General features: G+C 37.7%; 19 non-coding genes across 19 annotated transcripts; all 19 read right to left on the bottom strand.

Moving 5' to 3' along the window:
• Positions 1 to 241: 241 nt before the first annotated feature.
• On the bottom strand, positions 242 to 360 carry LOC133164228 (5S ribosomal RNA). Its single transcript, XR_009716746.1, has one exon. It is a non-coding gene; the product is annotated as a 5S ribosomal RNA (ribosomal RNA).
• A 286-nt stretch (positions 361 to 646) lies between these two features.
• Positions 647 to 765, bottom strand: LOC133164419 (5S ribosomal RNA). The gene has a single exon (XR_009716932.1). It is a non-coding gene; the product is annotated as a 5S ribosomal RNA (ribosomal RNA).
• Positions 766 to 1,060: 295 nt separating this feature from the next.
• LOC133164083 (5S ribosomal RNA) lies at positions 1,061 to 1,179 on the bottom strand. Its single transcript, XR_009716608.1, has one exon. It is a non-coding gene; the product is annotated as a 5S ribosomal RNA (ribosomal RNA).
• A 225-nt stretch (positions 1,180 to 1,404) lies between these two features.
• Positions 1,405 to 1,523, bottom strand: LOC133164177 (5S ribosomal RNA). Its single transcript, XR_009716697.1, has one exon. It is a non-coding gene; the product is annotated as a 5S ribosomal RNA (ribosomal RNA).
• A 341-nt stretch (positions 1,524 to 1,864) lies between these two features.
• Positions 1,865 to 1,983, bottom strand: LOC133164176 (5S ribosomal RNA). Its single transcript, XR_009716696.1, has one exon. It is a non-coding gene; the product is annotated as a 5S ribosomal RNA (ribosomal RNA).
• A 281-nt stretch (positions 1,984 to 2,264) lies between these two features.
• Positions 2,265 to 2,383, bottom strand: LOC133164227 (5S ribosomal RNA). The gene has a single exon (XR_009716745.1). It is a non-coding gene; the product is annotated as a 5S ribosomal RNA (ribosomal RNA).
• Positions 2,384 to 2,629: 246 nt separating this feature from the next.
• LOC133164900 (5S ribosomal RNA) lies at positions 2,630 to 2,748 on the bottom strand. Its single transcript, XR_009717379.1, has one exon. It is a non-coding gene; the product is annotated as a 5S ribosomal RNA (ribosomal RNA).
• A 594-nt stretch (positions 2,749 to 3,342) lies between these two features.
• Positions 3,343 to 3,461, bottom strand: LOC133164598 (5S ribosomal RNA). Its single transcript, XR_009717090.1, has one exon. It is a non-coding gene; the product is annotated as a 5S ribosomal RNA (ribosomal RNA).
• A 511-nt stretch (positions 3,462 to 3,972) lies between these two features.
• Positions 3,973 to 4,091, bottom strand: LOC133164597 (5S ribosomal RNA). The gene has a single exon (XR_009717089.1). It is a non-coding gene; the product is annotated as a 5S ribosomal RNA (ribosomal RNA).
• Positions 4,092 to 4,594: 503 nt separating this feature from the next.
• On the bottom strand, positions 4,595 to 4,713 carry LOC133164514 (5S ribosomal RNA). The gene has a single exon (XR_009717021.1). It is a non-coding gene; the product is annotated as a 5S ribosomal RNA (ribosomal RNA).
• Positions 4,714 to 5,300: 587 nt separating this feature from the next.
• Positions 5,301 to 5,419, bottom strand: LOC133164513 (5S ribosomal RNA). The gene has a single exon (XR_009717020.1). It is a non-coding gene; the product is annotated as a 5S ribosomal RNA (ribosomal RNA).
• Positions 5,420 to 5,679: 260 nt separating this feature from the next.
• LOC133164596 (5S ribosomal RNA) lies at positions 5,680 to 5,798 on the bottom strand. Its single transcript, XR_009717088.1, has one exon. It is a non-coding gene; the product is annotated as a 5S ribosomal RNA (ribosomal RNA).
• A 644-nt stretch (positions 5,799 to 6,442) lies between these two features.
• Positions 6,443 to 6,561, bottom strand: LOC133164070 (5S ribosomal RNA). The gene has a single exon (XR_009716596.1). It is a non-coding gene; the product is annotated as a 5S ribosomal RNA (ribosomal RNA).
• A 563-nt stretch (positions 6,562 to 7,124) lies between these two features.
• On the bottom strand, positions 7,125 to 7,243 carry LOC133164422 (5S ribosomal RNA). The gene has a single exon (XR_009716934.1). It is a non-coding gene; the product is annotated as a 5S ribosomal RNA (ribosomal RNA).
• A 284-nt stretch (positions 7,244 to 7,527) lies between these two features.
• LOC133164175 (5S ribosomal RNA) lies at positions 7,528 to 7,646 on the bottom strand. The gene has a single exon (XR_009716695.1). It is a non-coding gene; the product is annotated as a 5S ribosomal RNA (ribosomal RNA).
• A 601-nt stretch (positions 7,647 to 8,247) lies between these two features.
• On the bottom strand, positions 8,248 to 8,366 carry LOC133164595 (5S ribosomal RNA). The gene has a single exon (XR_009717087.1). It is a non-coding gene; the product is annotated as a 5S ribosomal RNA (ribosomal RNA).
• Positions 8,367 to 8,621: 255 nt separating this feature from the next.
• On the bottom strand, positions 8,622 to 8,740 carry LOC133164441 (5S ribosomal RNA). The gene has a single exon (XR_009716953.1). It is a non-coding gene; the product is annotated as a 5S ribosomal RNA (ribosomal RNA).
• A 324-nt stretch (positions 8,741 to 9,064) lies between these two features.
• Positions 9,065 to 9,183, bottom strand: LOC133164812 (5S ribosomal RNA). The gene has a single exon (XR_009717297.1). It is a non-coding gene; the product is annotated as a 5S ribosomal RNA (ribosomal RNA).
• A 552-nt stretch (positions 9,184 to 9,735) lies between these two features.
• LOC133164594 (5S ribosomal RNA) lies at positions 9,736 to 9,854 on the bottom strand. Its single transcript, XR_009717086.1, has one exon. It is a non-coding gene; the product is annotated as a 5S ribosomal RNA (ribosomal RNA).
• Between the last annotated feature and the right edge of the window lie 146 nt (positions 9,855 to 10,000).

The raw sequence follows: 10,000 nt of genomic DNA, 5'->3' as shown, positions 1-10,000 counted from the left end.
ATTATTTATTTCATTAATAGTGTTATTATTTGTTTCCTGACTTTTTTTCTGTAAAGAACCTGGAAAGGGTTATTAAATAACCGTTATTTGGTTATGTGTGGCTTTCTGGAAAACAATAATTTTTTTAAGCTCCCCTACGATCGTCACACTTTTTCTGTTACAAACTGCCACCGGCCCGCCATCAGAGAAGGGAAAGGTTATGTGGCCCTCGCAGGAAAAAGTTTGGGGACCCCTGAAATAAAGCTTACAGCACCTGGTATTCCCAGGCGGTCTCCCATCCAAGTACTAACCAGGCCCGACCCTGCTTAGCTTCCGAGATCGGACGAGATTGGGCGTTCTCAGGGTAGTATGGCCGTAAGCCGTGATCACATTAAAAATCGTGCGTTTTATATATAATGCTACGGATGACGCCACTAAGTTGGAAACTCGGGGTTATAATTTCAATGTCGGAGTTTAAACTCGGCTTGCAGTTTCCGAATGCCATACGTAATGGGTGTTGTAAGTAAGTAAGTAAGTAAGTAAGTAAGTAAGTAAGTAAGTAAGTAAGTAAGTAAGTAAGTAAGTAAGTAAGTAAGTAAGTAAGTAAGTAAGTAAGTAAGTAAGTAAGTAAATAAATAAATAAATAAATAAATAAATAAATAAATAAAGCTTACAGCACCTGGTATTCCCAGGCGGTCTCCCATCCAAGTACTTAACAGGCCCGACCCTGCTTAGCTTCCGAGATCGGACGAGGTCGGGCGTTCTCAGGGTAGTATGGCCGTAAGCCGTGATCACATTAAAAATCGTGCGTTTTATATATAATGCTACGGATGACGCCACGGTTGGAAACTCGGGTTATAATTTCAATGTCGGAGTTTAAACTCGGCTTGCAGTTTCCGAATGCCATACGTAATGGGTGTTGTAAGTAAGTAAGTAAGTAAGTAAGTAAGTAAGTAAGTAAGTAAGTAAGTAAGTAAGTAAGTAAGTAAGTAAGTAAGTAAATAAATAAATAAATAAATAAATAAATAAATAAATAAATAAATAAATAAATAAATAAATAAATAAATAAATAAATAAATAAAGCTTACAGCACCTGGTATTCCCAGGCGGTCTCCCATCCAACTACTAATCAGGCCCGACCCTGCTTAGCTTCCGAGATCGGACGAGATCGGGCGTTCTCAGGGTAGTATGGCCGTAAGCCGTGATCACATTAAAAATCGTGCGTTTTATATATAATGCTACGGATGACGCCACTAGGTTGGAAACGCGGGTTATAATTTCAATGTCGGAGTTTAAACTCGGCTTGCAGTTTCCGAATGCCATACGTAATGGGTGTTGTAAGTAAGTAAGTAAGTAAGTAAGTAAGTAAGTAAGTAAGTAAGTAAGTAAGTAAGTAAGTAAGTAAATAAATAAATAAATAAATAAAGCTTACAGCACCTGGTATTCCCAGGCGGTCTCCCATCCAAGTACTAACCAGGCCCGACCCTGCTTAGCTTACGAGATCGGACGAGATCGGGCGTTCTCAGGGTAGTATGGCCGTAAGCCGTGATCACATTAAAAATCGTGCGTTTTATATATAATGCTACGGATGACGCCACTAGGTTGGAAACTCGGGTTATAATTTCAATGTCGGAGTTTAAACTCGGCTTGCAGTTTCCGAATGCCATACGTAATGGGTGTTGTAAGTAAGTAAGTAAGTAAGTAAGTAAGTAAGTAAGTAAGTAAGTAAGTAAGTAAGTAAGTAAGTAAGTAAGTAAGTAAGTAAGTAAGTAAGTAAGTAAGTAAGTAAGTAAGTAAGTAAGTAAGTAAGTAAGTAAGTAAGTAAGTAAGTAAGTAAGTAAGTAAGTAAGAAAATAAATAAATAAATAAATAAATAAATAAATAAAGCTTACAGCACCTGGTATTCCCAGGCGGTCTCCCATCCAAGTACTAACCAGGCCCGACCCTGCTTAGCTTACGAGATCGGACGAGATCGGGCGTTCTCAGGGTAGTATGGCCGTAAGCCGTGATCACACTAAAAAATGTGCGTTTTATATATAATGCTACGGATGACGCCACTAGGTTGGAAACTCGGGTTATAATTTCAATGTCGGAGTTTAAACTCGGCTTGCAGTTTCCGAATGCCATACGTAATGGGTGTTGTAAGTAAGTAAGTAAGTAAGTAAGTAAGTAAGTAAGTAAGTAAGTAAGTAAGTAAGTAAGTAAGTAAGTAAGTAAGTAAGTAAGTAAGTAAATAAATAAATAAATAAATAAATAAATAAATAAATAAATAAATAAATAAATAAAGCTTACAGCACCTGGTATTCCCAGGCGGTCTCCCATCCAAGTACTAACCAGGCCCGACCCTGCTTAGCTTCCGAGATCGGACGAGATTGGGCGTTCTCAGGGTAGTATGGCCGTAAGCCGTGATCACATTAAAAATCGTGCGTTTTATATATAATGCTACGGATGACGCCACTAGGTTGGAAACTCGGGGTTATAATTTCAATGTTGGAGTTTAAACTCGGCTTGCAGTTTCCGAATGCCATACGTAATGGGTGTTGTAAGTAAGTAAGTAAGTAAGTAAGTAAGTAAGTAAGTAAGTAAGTAAGTAAGTAAGTAAGTAAGTAAGTAAGTAAATAAATAAATAAATAAATAAATAAATAAATAAAGCTTACAGCACCTGGTATTCCCAGGCGGTCTCCCATCCAAGTACTAACCAGGCCCGACCCTGCTTGGCTTCCGAGATCGGACGAGATCGGGCGTTCTCAGGGTAGTATGGCCGTAAGCCGTGATCACATTAAAAATCGTGCGTTTTATATATAATGCTACGGATGACGCCACTAGGTTGGAAACTCGGGTTATAATTTCAATGTCGGAGTTTAAACTCGGCTTGCAGTTTCCGAATGCCATACGTAATGGGTGTTGTAAGTAAGTAAGTAAGTAAGTAAGTAAGTAAGTAAGTAAGTAAGTAAGTAAGTAAGTAAGTAAGTAAGTAAGTAAGTAAGTAAGTAAGTAAGTAAGTAAGTAAGTAAGTAAGTAAGTAAGTAAGTAAGTAAGTAAGTAAGTAAGTAAGTAAGTAAGTAAGTAGTATGGCCGTAAGGCCGTGATCACACTCAAAATCGTGCATTTTATATATAATGCTACGGATGACGCCAATATAGGTTGGAAACTCGGGTTATAATTTCAATGTCGGAGTTTAAACTCGGCTTGCAGTTTCCGAATGCCATACGTAATGGGTGTTGTAAGTAAGTAAGTAAGTAAGTAAGTAAGTTAGTAAGTAAGTAAGTAAGTAAGTAAGTAAGTAAGTAAGTAAGTAAGTAAGTAAGTAAGTAAGTAAGTAAGTAAGTAAGTAAGTAAGTAAGTAAATAAATAAATAAATAAAGCTTACAGCACCTGGTATTCCCAGGCGGTCTCCCATCCAAGTACTAACCAGGCCCGACCCTGCTTAGCTTCCGAGATCGGACGAGATCGGGCGTTCTCAGGGTAGTATGGCCGTAAGCCGTGATCACATTCAAAATCATGCATTTTATAGACACAATCGCCCCTGAAAGGGCGTTTCATGGAAACATGGTTATCATGAAACGTTATTGACAGCTTTTTATGTGGTAGCACAAATTTGCCATTACGACCTGCATTTTGCTGTATATGTCATGAAAAGTGGAAAAACCCTACATGTAAGCGCAATGTGTTGTTTTGGTTTCTTTTACAAATAAAAACTGCTGCTTTGAGTTCACAGGGAGCCAGCCTCTTTATTCACTGTACATAGTCTGCTCTCTAGCGGTAAAAGACGTGAACTACAATGCTACGGATGACGCCACACAATATAGGTTGGAAACTCGGGTTATAATTTCAATGTCGGAGTTTAAACTCGGTTTGCAGTTTCCGAATGCCATACGTAATGGGTGTTGTAAGTAAGTAAGTAAGTAAGTAAGTAAGTAAGTAAGTAAGTAAGTAAGTAAGTAAGTAAATAAATAAATAAATAAATAAATAAATAAAGAAATAAAGAAATAAAGCTTACAGCACCTGGTATTCCCAGGCGGTCTCCCATCCAAGTACTAACCAGGCCCGACCCTGCTTAGCTTCCGAGATCGGACGAGATCGGGCGTTCTCAGGGTAGTATGGCCGTAAGCCGTGATCACATTCAAAATCATGCATTTTATAGACACAATCGCCCCTGAAAGGGCGTTTCATGGAAACATGGTTATCATGAAACGTTATTGACAGCTTTTTATGTGGTAGCACAAATTTGCCATTACGACCTGCATTTTGCTGTATATGTCATGAAAAGTGGAAAAACCCTACATGTAAGCGCAATGTGTTGTTTTGGTTTCTTTTACAAATAAAAACTGCTGCTTTGAGTTCACAGGGAGCCAGCCTCTTTATTCACTGTACATAGTCTGCTCTCTAGCGGTAAAAGACGTGAACTACAATGCTACGGATGACGCCACACAATATAGGTTGGAAACTCGGGTTATAATTTCAATGTCGGAGTTTAAACTCGGCTTGCAGTTTCCGAATGCCATACGTAATGGGTGTTGTAAGTAAGTAAGTAAGTAAGTAAGTAAGTAAATAAATAAATAAATAAATAAATAAATAAATAAATAAATAAATAAATAAATAAATAAATAAATAAAGCTTACAGCAACTGGTATTCCCAGGCGGTCTCCCATCCAAGTTCTAACCAGGCCCGACCCTGCTTAGCTTCCGAGATCGGACGAGATCGGGCGTTCTCAGGGTAGTATGGCCGTAAGCCGTGATCACATTAAAAATCGTGCGTTTTATATATAATGCTACGGATGACGCCACAGGTTGGAAACTCGGGTTATAATTTCAATGTCGGAGTTTAAACTCGGCTTGCAGTTTCCGAATGCCATACGTAATGGGTGTTGTAAGTAAGTAAGTAAGTAAGTAAGTAAGTAAGTAAGTAAGTAAGTAAGTAAGTAAGTAAGTAAGTAAGTAAGTAAGTAAGTAAGTAAGTAAGTAAGTAAGTAAATAAATAAATAAATAAATAAATAAATAAATAAATAAATAAATAAATAAATAAATAAATAAATAAAGCTTACAGCACCTGGTATCACAGGGAGCCAGCCTCTTTATTCACTGTACATAGTCTGCTCTCTAGCGGTAAAAGACGTGAACTACAATGCTACGGATGACGCCACACAATATAGGTTGGAAACTCGGGTTATAATTTCAATGTCGGAGTTTAAACTCGGCTTGCAGTTTCCGAATGCCATACGTAATGGGTGTTGTAAGTAAGTAAGTAAGTAAGTAAGTAAGTAAGTAAATAAATAAATAAATAAATAAATAAATAAATAAATAAATAAATAAATAAATAAAGCTTACAGCAACTGGTATTCCCAGGCGGTCTCCCATCCAAGTTCTAACCAGGCCCGACCCTGCTTAGCTTCCGAGATCGGACGAGATCGGGCGTTCTCAGGGTAGTATGGCCGTAAGCCGTGATCACATTAAAAATCGTGCGTTTTATATATAATGCTACGGATGACGCCACAGGTTGGAAACTCGGGTTATAATTTCAATGTCGGAGTTTAAACTCGGCTTGCAGTTTCCGAATGCCATACGTAATGGGTGTTGTAAGTAAGTAAGTAAGTAAGTAAGTAAGTAAGTAAGTAAGTAAGTAAGTAAGTAAGTAAGTAAGTAAGTAAATAAATAAATAAATAAATAAATAAATAAATAAATAAATAAATAAATAAATAAAGCTTACAGCACCTGGTATTCCCAGGCGGTCTCCCATCCAAGTACTAACCAGGCCCGACCCTGCTTAGCTTCCGAGATCGGACGAGATCGGGCGTTCTCAGGGTAGTATGGCCGTAAGCCGTGATCACACTCAAAATCGTGCATTTTATAGATACAATCGCCCCTGAAAGGGCGTTTAATGGAAACATGGCTATCATGTAAAGTTACGGACAGCTTTTTATGTGGTAGCACAAATTTGCCATTACGACCTGCATTTTGCTGTATATGTCATGAAAAGTGAAAAAACCCTACATGTAAGCGCAATGTGTTGTTTTGGTTTCTTTTACAAAATAAAAACTGCTGCTTTGAGTTCACAGGGAGCCAGCCTCTTTATTCACTGTACATAGTCTGCTCTCTAGCGGTAAAAGACGTGAACTACAATGCTACGGATGACGCCACACAATATAGGTTGGAAACTCGGGTTATAATTTCAATGTCGGAGTTTAAACTCGGTTTGCAGTTTCCGAATGCCATACGTAATGGGTGTTGTAAGTAAGTAAGTAAGTAAGTAAGTAAGTAAGTAAGTAAGTAAGTAAGTAAGTAAGTAAGTAAGTAAGTAAGTAAGTAAGTAAGTAAGTAAGTAAGTAAGTAAGTAAGTAAGTAAGTAAGTAAGTAAGTAAGTAAGTAAGTAAGTAAGTAAGTAAGTAAGTAAGTAAGTAAGTAAGTAAGTAAGTAAGTAAGTAAATAAATAAATAAATAAATAAATAAATAAATAAAGAAATAAAGCTTACAGCACCTGGTATTCCCAGGCGGTCTCCTATCCAAGTACTAACCAGGCCCGACCCTGCTTAGCTTCCGAGATCGGACGAGATCGGGCGTTCTCAGGGTAGTATGGCCGTAAGCCGTGATCACATTCAAAATCATGCATTTTATAGACACAATCGCCCCTGAAAGGGCGTTTCATGGAAACATGGTTATCATGAAACGTTATTGACAGCTTTTTATGTGGTAGCACAAATTTGCCATTACGACCTGCATTTTGCTGTATATGTCATGAAAAGTGGAAAAACCCTACATGTAAGCGCAATGTGTTGTTTTGGTTTCTTTTACAAATAAAAACTGCTGCTTTGAGTTCACAGGGAGCCAGCCTCTTTATTCACTGTACATAGTCTGCTCTCTAGCGGTAAAAGACGTGAACTACAATGCTACGGATGACGCCACACAATATAGGTTGGAAACTCGGGTTATAATTTCAATGTCGGAGTTTAAACTCGGTTTGCAGTTTCCGAATGCCATACGTAATGGGTGTTGTAAGTAAGTAAGTAAGTAAGTAAGTAAGTAAGTAAGTAAGTAAGTAAGTAAGTAAGTAAGTAAGTAAGTAAGTAAGTAAATAAATAAATAAATAAATAAATAAATAAATAAATAAATAAATAAATAAATAAATAAATAAATAAATAAATAAATAAAGCTTACAGCAACTGGTATTCCCAGGCGGTCTCCCATCCAAGTACTAACCAGGCCCGACCCTGCTTAGCTTCCGAGATCGGACGAGATCGGGCATTCTCAGGGTAGTATGGCCGTAAGCCGTGATCACATTAAAAATCGTGCATTTTATATATAATGCTACGGATGACGCCACAGGTTGGAAACTCGGGTTATAATTTCAATGTCGGAGTTTAAACTCGGCTTGCAGTTTCCGAATGCCATACGTAATGGGTGTTGTAAGTAAGTAAGTAAGTAAGTAAGTAAGTAAGTAAGTAAGTAAGTAAGTAAGTAAGTAAGTAAGTAAGTAAGTAAGTAAGTAAGTAAGTAAGTAAGTAAGTAAGTAAGTAAGTAAGTAAGTAAGTAAGTAAATAAATAAATAAATAAAGCTTACAGCACCTGGTATTCCCAGGCGGTCTCCCATCCAAGTACTAACCAGGCCCGACCCTGCTTAGCTTACGAGATCGGACGAGATCGGGCGTTCTCAGGGTAGTATGGCCGTAAGCCGTGATCACGTTAAAAATCGTGCGTTTTATATATAATGCTACGGATGACGCCACTAGGTTGGAAACTCGGGTTATAATTTCAATGTCGGAGTTTAAACTCGGCTTGCAGTTTCCGAATGCCATACGTAATGGGTGTTGTAAGTAAGTAAGTAAGTAAGTAAGTAAGTAAGTAAGTAAGTAAGTAAGTAAGTAAGTAAGTAAGTAAGTAAGTAAGTAAGTAAGTAAGTAAGTAAGTAAGTAAGTAAGTAAGTAAGTAAGTAAGTAAGTAAGTAAGTAAGTAAGTAAGTAAGTAAGTAAGTAAGTAAGTAAGTAAGTAAGTAGTATGGCCGTAAGGCCGTGATCACACTCAAAATCGTGCATTTTATATATAATGCTACGGATGACGCCAATATAGGTTGGAAACTCGGGTTATAATTTCAATGTCGGAGTTTAAACTCGGCTTGCAGTTTCCGAATGCCATACGTAATGGGTGTTGTAAGTAAGTAAGTAAGTAAGTAAGTAAGTAAGTAAGTAAGTAAGTAAGTAAGTAAGTAAGTAAGTAAGTAAGTAAGTAAGTAAGTAAGTAAGTAAGAAATAAATAAATAAATAAATAAATAAATAAAGCTTACAGCACCTGGTATTCCCAGGCGGTCTCCCATCCAAGTACTAACCAGGCCCGACCCTGCTTAGCTTCCGAGATCGGACGAGATCGGGCGTTCTCAGGGTAGTATGGCCGTAAGCTGTGATCACATTAAAAATCGTGCGTTTTATATATAATGCTACGGATGACGCCACGGTTGGAAACGCGGGTTATAATTTCAATGTCGGAGTTTAAACTCGGCTTGCAGTTTCCGAATGCCATACGTAATGGGTGTTGTAAGTAAGTAAGTAAGTAAGTAAGTAAGTTAGTAAGTAAGTAAGTAAGTAAGTAAGTAAGTAAGTAAGTAAGTAAGTAAATAAATAAATAAATAAATAAATAAATAAATAAATAAATAAAGCTTACAGCAACTGGTGTTCCCAGGCGGTCTCCCATCCAAGTACTAACCAGGCCCGACCCTGCTTAGCTTCCGAGATCGGACGAGATCGGGCATTCTCAGGGTAGTATGGCCGTAAGCCGTGATCACATTAAAAATCGTGCATTTTATATATAATGCTACGGATGACGCCACAGGTTGGAAACTCGGGTTATAATTTCAATGTCGGAGTTTAAACTCGGCTTGCAGTTTCCGAATGCCATACGTAATGGGTGTTGTAAGTAAGTAAGTAAGTAAGTAAGTAAGTAAGTAAGTAAGTAAGTAAGTAAGTAAGTAAGTAAGTAAGTAAGTAAGTAAGTAAGTAAGTAAGTAAGTAAGTAAGTAAGTAAGTAAGTAAGTAAGTAAGTAAGTAAGTAAGTAAGTAAATAAATAAATAAATAAATAAATAAATAAATAAATAAATAAAGCTTACAGCACCTGGTATTCCCAGGCGGTCTCCCATCAAAGTACTAACCAGGCCCGACCCTGCTTAGCTTCCGAGATCGGACGAGATCGGGCGTTCTCAGGGTAGTATGGCCGTAAGCCGTGATCACACTCAAAATCGTGCATTTTATAGATACAATCGCCCCTGAAAGGGCGTTTAATGGAAACATGGCTATCATGTAAAGTTACGGACAGCTTTTTATGTGGTAGCACAAATTTGCCATTACGACCTGCATTTTGCTGTATATGTCATGAAAAGTGAAAAAACCCTACATGTAAGCGCAATGTGTTGTTTTGGTTTCTTTTACAAAATAAAAACTGCTGCTTTGAGTTCACAGGGAGCCAGCCTCTTTATTCACTGTACATAGTCTGCTCTCTAGCGGTAAAAGACGTGAACTACAATGCTACGGATGACGCCACACAATATAGGTTGGAAACTCGGGTTATAATTTCAATGTCGGAGTTTAAACTCGGTTTGCAGTTTCCGAATGCCATACGTAATGGGTGTTGTAAGTAAGTAAGTAAGTAAGTAAGTAAGTAAGTAAGTAAGTAAGTAAGTAAGTAAGTAAGTAAGTAAGTAAGTAAGTAAGTAAGTAAGTAAGTAAGTAAATAAATAAATAAATAAATAAATAAATAAATAAAGAAAGAAATAAAGCTTACAGCACCTGGTATTCCCAGGCGGTCTCCCATCCAAGTACTAACCAGGCCCGACCCTGCTTAGCTTCCGAGATCGGACGAGATCGGGCGTTCTCAGGGTAGTATGGCCGTAAGCCGTGATCACATTCAAAATCATGCATTTTATAGACACAATCGCCCCTGAAAGGGCGTTTCATGGAAACATGGTTATCATGAAACGTTATTGACAGCTTTTTATGTGGTAGCACAAATTTGCCATTACGACCTGCATTTTGCTGTATA

The sequence above is a fragment of the Syngnathus typhle genome, linkage group LG12 (genome assembly GCF_033458585.1).
Source record: "Syngnathus typhle isolate RoL2023-S1 ecotype Sweden linkage group LG12, RoL_Styp_1.0, whole genome shotgun sequence".
NCBI lineage: Eukaryota > Metazoa > Chordata > Actinopteri > Syngnathiformes > Syngnathidae > Syngnathus > Syngnathus typhle.
Note: the sequence above shows the minus strand (reverse complement) of the source record. Positions and strands in the feature narration are given on the sequence as shown.